The 8,332-nt window shown below is 30.4% G+C and overlaps 1 long non-coding RNA gene across 1 annotated transcript; it reads left to right on the top strand.

The window, feature by feature from the left end:
• The first annotated feature begins 2,305 nt into the window (after window positions 1-2,305).
• LOC147071149 (uncharacterized) lies at window positions 2,306-4,433 on the top strand. The gene is made up of 4 exons (XR_015070761.1): window positions 2,306-2,324; window positions 2,635-2,768; window positions 3,117-3,322; window positions 3,747-4,433. It is a non-coding gene; the product is annotated as an uncharacterized LOC147071149 (long non-coding RNA).
• The last annotated feature ends 3,899 nt before the right edge of the window (window positions 4,434-8,332 follow it).

An 8,332-nucleotide genomic window follows, 5' to 3' on the forward strand; every position in this document is an offset into this window, starting at 1 on the left:
GATGTCTATTTTTTCACTAAGGATTTTAAGGGTATTTTAGTGATAATACTGATTTTAAAGTGAACAGAATATATAGCTTTTAAAATTACGTAACGGATGGCATTCATAACTCAATTTCACAATTTTTGCGAGTTACTGCTTTCTTCCTTAGAAAGGCAGAATATATGTAAATCGTTTTACAATGGCACCATGGGTGCGCCAAATGCGGCTTGCAGCTGTAGTGGTATTGTTTGCTAGCATTGAAACAGGCATTGTTGCAAGCAATTCAATACACGCGCGAATCGCCTATGGTGCCACTGTAAAATGATTTACCTATACCAAAAAACGCTTTGATGTTTAATTGTAACTACTTAAATTTTCAATGAGTCTTTATTTTTGACCATCGTAAAGCGGATATTGCCAAACAACATAGTCAAACAAAGACAAAAGTTGATAATTTAGGTATATAGATTTATTAACAATAGCTGATAATTATAGAAAAAAGCTCAAGATATATTATAGAACATGCACATAAAGCACAAATAAATTGCCATTGTGCCTAATTTTAGAGAGCATGTCAAACTTTCAAATTACAATAATTACTCCATAACATGATTTTGATACTTACTAACTTTTGGCAGTAGCCCTACGATATTAATATCTTCATTCTCGCTTCGGCATTGACATTAAGGGGGGACATGCTCGTCGAAGGTCAAAATTGAGTTTTTATTGTATTTTCAAACCATGATACTGGACACTCTTTAAACGTTGTAGATAATCTATTTATATAATTTTGAAGCCTTATTATCTTTTATAGTTATTTTAAACATTTGATGACTGCATAAAGTATTTTTGTTACATAAAATAGTATTCTTTTAAACCTCTCGCTCTAATGTTTTAGAATATAGTCATATTTCGGTACATAACTGTGCAGTGGTGTTAAGATTTTTTACTTTTATTAATTTTTAAACGCATTTATAAAACCATTAGTATAATTTATTATGAGATAATTTTTGTAAAATATTCACGATAAAAAATTATATTGATAATCTCTGTGATCCCAAATTTGACAAGAATTAGGCATTGTATTATTCAAAAAATCGGCAAGATTAACACATTTGAAGATGATTCTAAAGATACTTATTATAAGCTATGTCTTTAACCATTCAAGTGCAATAAACATCTTATGAATAATAATTGCTTTATAATAATTATTGACCTAAGAATAAGGTAGTGTTTTTTTTTAATACGCCATTTCTTTTGTCATTCCCCAGTGGTTAAGCTACAACATACGGCCGTAGCCATAAATTGACAAACTATAATTGAAGTAGGGAGTAAAATGATATTGACGCGCGTGTTTGAACATGTACCGTTTAAAAAAAAAATTTAAAAAAATCGGTTAGGTACATGTTCAAACACGCGCGTCAATATCATTTTACTCCCTACTTTAATTATAGTTTTTCAATTTATGGCTACGGCCGTATGTTGTAGCTTAACCACTGGGGAATGACAAAAGAAATGGCGTATTTCAAAAAAACACTACCTTATTCTTAGGTCAATAATTATTATAAAGCAATCATTATTCATAAGATGTTTATCACACTTGAATGGTTAAAAACATAGCTTATAATAAGTATCTTTAGAATCATCTTCAAATGTGTTAATCTTGCCGATTTTTTGAATAATAAAATGCCTAATTCTTGTCAAATTTGGGATCACAGAGATTATCAATATAATTTTTTATCGTGAATATTTTACAAAAATTATCTCGTAATAAATTATACTAATGGTTTCATAAATGCGTTTAAAAATGAATAAACGTAAAAAATCTTAACACCACTGCACAGTTATGTACCGAAATATGACTATATTCTAAAACATTAGAGCGAGATGTTTAAAAGAATACTATTTTATGTAACAAAAATACTTTATGCAGTCATCAAATGTTTAAAATAACTATAAAGGATAATAAGGCTTCAAAATTATATAAATAAATTATCTACAGCGTTTAAGGAGTGTCCAGGACCATGGTTTGAAAATACAATAAAAACTCAATTTTGACCTTCGACGAGCATGTACCCCCTTAAGGATCATTTATTACACCTAAGTTAGTTAGGGGTGCTGCAAAATTATAGTGATCGTCTGCACAGTCGCGAATTGTTACAATTATTGTTTTTCAATCCAGCATTTTATGTGCCGTAAATAAACTATAGTAAAGAAAAATCATAAAATAACCTGAATTAAGTTGTTTTTTTCATCAGCTTATTATGTCAGTTAAGGGCACACATGCTTACCTAGAGTTTCTGTTTTTTCATTTAAAGTTGAACTATGACATTGAATACTAGGTATGATTTTTAAAGTGAAAGTGATATTATGTTACATCTCTTTTACGCATGCTAATATGATTAAAAAGTTTTTCTTTCTCTTTCTGTCACATTCGAATTTGATTACCAAAGTTTAAACATTTACTATGCGTATTAGCTGACGTGCTTCGTCGTTTACAAATTATAACATGAATTTAAAAAATATATGTATTTATAATATTAAATATATTTTATAATGTACACAGATTTTTTTAACAACTATATTATATATACTTTTATTTATTTGTCGCATATTCAAAATGTTCTTGCTATATTAAAATCTTTTTTTTAGCCGGCCAAGTAAATCCGTATTTTTGGCCATAGACTAATAGAAAAAACTCTCTGCTGTCAGATTATGTTGATAGCAAATTGCAAGATACCTAACGAAGGAATTGTGTTTTATATCAGGAATAAGAAACACTATCTGTAAGTACAATATTATGTTATTTATTACTGTAGTAGTATTCTGTGTGTTTTGCATATATTATTCAAGTGTTAATTTATTGTTTTCTTAGTCTACATTAGTTGCGTGGTTAGTTTAGAGGTTATTGCGAGAATGCCTGTGATTTCATATTTATTTGTTTGATATAATCTAAGGCGTTCTAGTTGTTATTAAACATGTTACCTACCTGATTACTTTATTTTAGTTAATCAATCTTTTTTGATGCTTTGTATTATCACTAATCCGTTTTAATTACCATTCTTCAAACAGTCGCACACTATAAAAGATTAAAAATCACACTATTGACAGTTCATATGTTATGTTTTTTGCAGATGGAGAAAATGTCTACCGAGATCTTTGCTTGTCGACGGTTTCATATGAATAAGATGGAATGAAATAAATCTTTTAATTAATAATGAAATAAATCCGACTTTCGGCGTACGATCCGAACATGGCGTGATTCATATAATATTATTTATGACGTAGACCATCAAGCATATATACCCATTTTATAGATTTAATAGTACAATTACAAAAGGTAAATATAAAGTGACTAATGTTTGTAACCTATAGCTATATCTATCTCGCATACATATTTAAAAAATAAAACAATTTTATAATTACATTTTTGCACTAAATTTATTATCGATAATGATATAAAAGTTGCTAAATTGATTCATAATATTCTAAAATATAATATAATTTTGCATATCAGTTACTTGTATCATATCAGGTATGTCATTTGGTAGAGCTTACTCTCCAAGTCTTTTCTTTTTCATCCTCAATATCACTTTGATATTAGAAACATTGTCTTTCTAACACCATTTCAAAGACTTTAAGTTTTCTAGATGCTGTATATTAATTCTTCTCTTCGGCTATATCTGCATCTTAGTTGCAGCATATGGATACAATGCGGCGCCTCCAAGAATCTCTGTCACTCTAGTTTTTTTGCATCGTTCCAGGTCATACTAGCAGCCCGTAACTCCGCCAGATATGCTATATAAATAGTATTTAGCGGCCATCCAGGACGCCGGAATCCGGTTGGCTTGAAGAACAGGCAAACCAGATTGGGATTCTCTTCAGGCACTCGCAGCACGTGGCCGGGCCAGGTACAAAGTTGCGTATTCACTCTCAACGTGATGCGAGGCTATTTGGTGCGTTCTTTTATCTCCCGTTACTTCTAAAATTACCGCACACCCAGTATCCGTCGTAAACATCTGTTCTCGAAGCTCAGTATACGGTTGCTCGGAGCCTTTGTAAGGTGCCATGACATAAAAACTAGTAAGATATTTAAAATAGCTGCTAGAATGAATACATTGTTGAAAGGAAATGAAAACTGATAATATGATATATCAATTAATTTGTCCATCTGAAGTTGTAGATATCAGTTAATAATTATGTGTTATACCAGTAATTAAATGCTGACTTCAAATGAAAATTGACTATTAAATATTGAAATAATATATTACCAGTTTTGATTTTTTTAAGTACTATACTATATCCATGGTTCATATTACAATGTCATAGTAAAACTTAGAAGAATAAAATATGTCGTAAGACGAAATCAATCTTGGGGTTTTAATATAAGTTAAATAAATAGTACACAGCTAATTTGTTATTACTTTGAATACATGCCATGTCTTTACATCAATAAAAAACAGAAAAACAATTTAATAATGTATAAATATTTATATAAGACTTAACAACGTCTAGTTAGACATCTAGTTAGACACGATGACCTCCATTTAATTTCCTCTTATTTTAAAATTCACCAAGATATATCCTAATAAGTAGGTAAGTATATTACATTTGTACATATAATAAGTAAATCAAGTACTTAACATAAATAATTATACTGTAAAATTAAATTACAATTGAAGCAGTATATATGGACCCCACAGAGTAATTAACAATATAATAATTTATATAATTATATCGGGTATATACTATATTGACACATTTTAATGAAGTCTATTTTTCTTGGTACCTACGTTCAATGATAAATGTTGTTTTATATTGTAACATAAACAATGGTAATATGCATTGATCTTTCTGATTTTTAAACTGTGATATCTATTTTATATATCTATTGATTTCTATGTGTATTATTGATACATTATTTATTTCAAATACAATAATTTCAAAACTAACAGTAAATAATATATAGAAAGCGTCATGTTGTTTAGTTGGAAAATCTACTAGGAAATTCCATCCAATCCAAATTCAATTTTTACCAGGTGGGTACTTGTAGGTCAGTTATTTTTGGAATAAAATGAATCCCTTAAAAAATATGAAATAAGAATAGAATGATAAATATTTGTGAAAATTTACCAAATCAACATGTTTAACGTGAATATTTTCACACTAAAATGATAAATATTGTTAAGAAAATATACACAAACAGTTCATTCAGAAGTTATGACGCTTAAAAGATCCCGCGAGTTAACTCGTGCGTGGCACTGATCAGTTATGAGGTGATATCAGTTATAATCATTTATGAGGAATGGTTATAAGCCATTGGCACAACCAATTTGGTTTTTGACCTTGAGAACAAAATGTACTTTTTACACGGAACCAAAACTCACGGCTGCAGAGACGAATGCTTATACAAAATATGGCGCAGTGGAATCGCCAGCAAGATCTGCAGGTATCATTATTTAGATGTAAGTATACATATTATTTTGAATTTCATAAAATTACACTCGTTCTGGGTGTCTCGTAACAGTAAACTATATTAGTAAATTAGATATATCTTGATGAACTATAAAATAGTGATGTAATATAGACTTGTTGAAAATATAGCATAATAAAATTTAAAATAAAAATTTAGAAATTCAGCCTTTCTGGTTCTCTAATATACATAGATCTACTGGTTCTGGGATCTACTATTTCTGGCAGTAGACAATTCATATAAAAGTGATATATCTTTTTTTCAATCTTTTCAATCCAAAATGTCTCGTCTTTTTTGATTAATTCTATTTTAACAGGAAAATTATGTCCCGTCCAAACTCCAAATAAACAGACATCTTTCTTAGTAATATGAAGCTGCCCCTGAATCTGGAAGTACCAATCGTGATTTTTATCTATTACCATATTCCTGTCTTTATCTACTTTCCAAAATTTAATTTTTTTCTGTACAATAGCTTCATCTGCACTTATTCCAGCAGCTGAGAAAGGACATTTTATTTCAATAATTGTATCATCATCGCTGATGCCATCTGGAGTTGCACCGATAAAATCATACACATCATCGATAAACAATCCACATCTCTCAATCTTAATCCGTTCTTGTACACTAAGCTGTTGTAAAGCTATTGATTCATTTTCTTTACCATATTTTACCGCTTTCACGTTGGCTAATGATTGGCTATATAATAAACGTTTTACCAAAGGCCCAAATTTTGTATTTTCTCGCCGCTTACACACCTTACCAAAAACAGAGGCAGTAAGAAGGTTTCGTCGCCTTTCTAGCCATTCTGCACATTCAGATTGTAATACGGTGCGTCTTTCTATATCCCTCCTCTCATAGTTTGTCAGTTTGAGTTTTTTCAAAAAAGTTTCTTTTAACAATTGATATTGATTTTTGTCCATATCAGGTTTTTGGCAACTCTCTCCATAATCTGGATTAGATAAAGGAACAGTATGTATTGGTTTTCGCCAAGATTTTCCTATTTTTTTTTTATTTTTTTTCAACCTTCTTGATTCTAAGCGATTTATGAAGGCTTTTGGGCTATTTTTATAAACTTGTTTTTGAATTGTGCAATGTAACTTATTTGTATTAAATGCGATTACCGCCGCTGCACATCGTCCCATGTACGATTGTCTTTGAGAGTAGTTAATTCTCTTGCCGCCTACAAATTTTGCAATCATGTTATTAAAAGATTCTGAAATATTAGTAGAAAAATTATAAATTAAACTTTTTGAATTTAGCACCAAACGAGAATTATATATCATTAATTGAGAAAATAGACTGCATTCTTTTAATGCTGGTACATAATTTACATCAAGCATGTCCTCTGTATTTGGTTCATTTGTACAAAAATATGGTAGACAAGAAGTATGGTCTCCAAAAACATGGTGCGGTCCATTAAATAAATCTTTTTTCAGAGCGATAACCTTTTCTTCGAAAGTACTATCTTGTAGTTTTCTATACTTGATTGCACCTATGACGGCTTTCCGCAGACGTCTTTTTCTTGACGCAATGATTTTTCTTACATTCAAGGGATATCTTGTGTCTTTGGTTAATGCCTCTATTTTGCCACAATAATTTCTAATTAAATGGTTTTTACATTCAACTTTCTCGACAGTTACATTCGGATAAGGGTGACAATCAAGAATTTTTTTGTATGTGCTGGAATCTCCATCAGCAATCAATTTTGAATAAATCAATCCATGTGTATTAATAGATTCTTTAAAGCCTTCTAATATTGCTGTAGATTCCATTCCTCCTGACGGACCGGTATAATTTAAAAAGCATTTATGTTGTTGAGCAGGGATATTTTTATTTTTAGCTTTGGCGCACAAATCGCAATATTTATTTTTCACTGACATGTACAAAATCTTTCCGGTTCTTTGACCAATGATCGTGGCAGCGCCAGATGCTGCGGAATAATTGCATCTGTATGAACGTTTCGACCAACAGCCGTCTGCAACAACTGATATCATGGGAATACCAGAAGAATCGACGTCACCATTTTCGATTGCAAGTTGTCGCTCTTCTTTCGCAGCGTTTTCCATACTCTTATTTTTGGTTTCTTCAAACCACTCGTACACCTTCTGTTGACTCTTTCTGTATGTTCTTGCTGTAATCGATGGTACGTCAATTGCTGAACACATTTCTTCCAGATTTGAAAATCCACTGCCGATACTGATTATACTGGATACAAATGCGTCACACAGATTCATTTTGTTTTTGTTCATTTCAGTGGTATATAATTTTAATTTTTTACCACAAAGTTTACATTGAATAAAAAATGTACTACTAAAGTTATCCCGATTTTCCCCAAAAATTTCTAAATGTGATAAATTACAATTAAATGGAGAATCATGGTGGCTAATTAATTGAAGTTGTTGGAAAAAATATGAAGTCTATAATTCTACGGCCTTCTACACGGAATTTAGGGCTTGAATCTTCAATTTCATTTTCTATAATAAATTCTTCGTGTTCGTGTTCAAATGTGGGATGAAATTCTGGTTCAGGTAGTATGCTTTGAGGATTTCCATGCTCAGGCATAGTCTTCGGCAATATATCAATACTATAATACATTCAAAAATATTAGTTTAGTAGATAGTTAACAGAAAACAAAATGTATAGCTGCTATTAATTATTGTACCAGATTATAATTTTTGTCACAGACACACTAATTTCGAATAAGACATGGCACAAACATAATATAAAAATAATATAAGTACAAATGATCATTATACTTAATTGTGTGTATTAATAAGTAATACGCAAAACTTCCTTTTGCAAGATAAATAAATATTGTGAACCAAAATTTTCTGTGAAATGTGGTTTTTTCAACTATGTATAATTATGTCAAATTAT

This window comes from Rhyacophila brunnea, unplaced genomic scaffold, assembly GCF_057557595.1.
Source record: "Rhyacophila brunnea isolate RB1 unplaced genomic scaffold, BYU_Rbru_1.0 scaffold_20, whole genome shotgun sequence".
Taxonomy (NCBI): domain Eukaryota; kingdom Metazoa; phylum Arthropoda; class Insecta; order Trichoptera; family Rhyacophilidae; genus Rhyacophila; species Rhyacophila brunnea.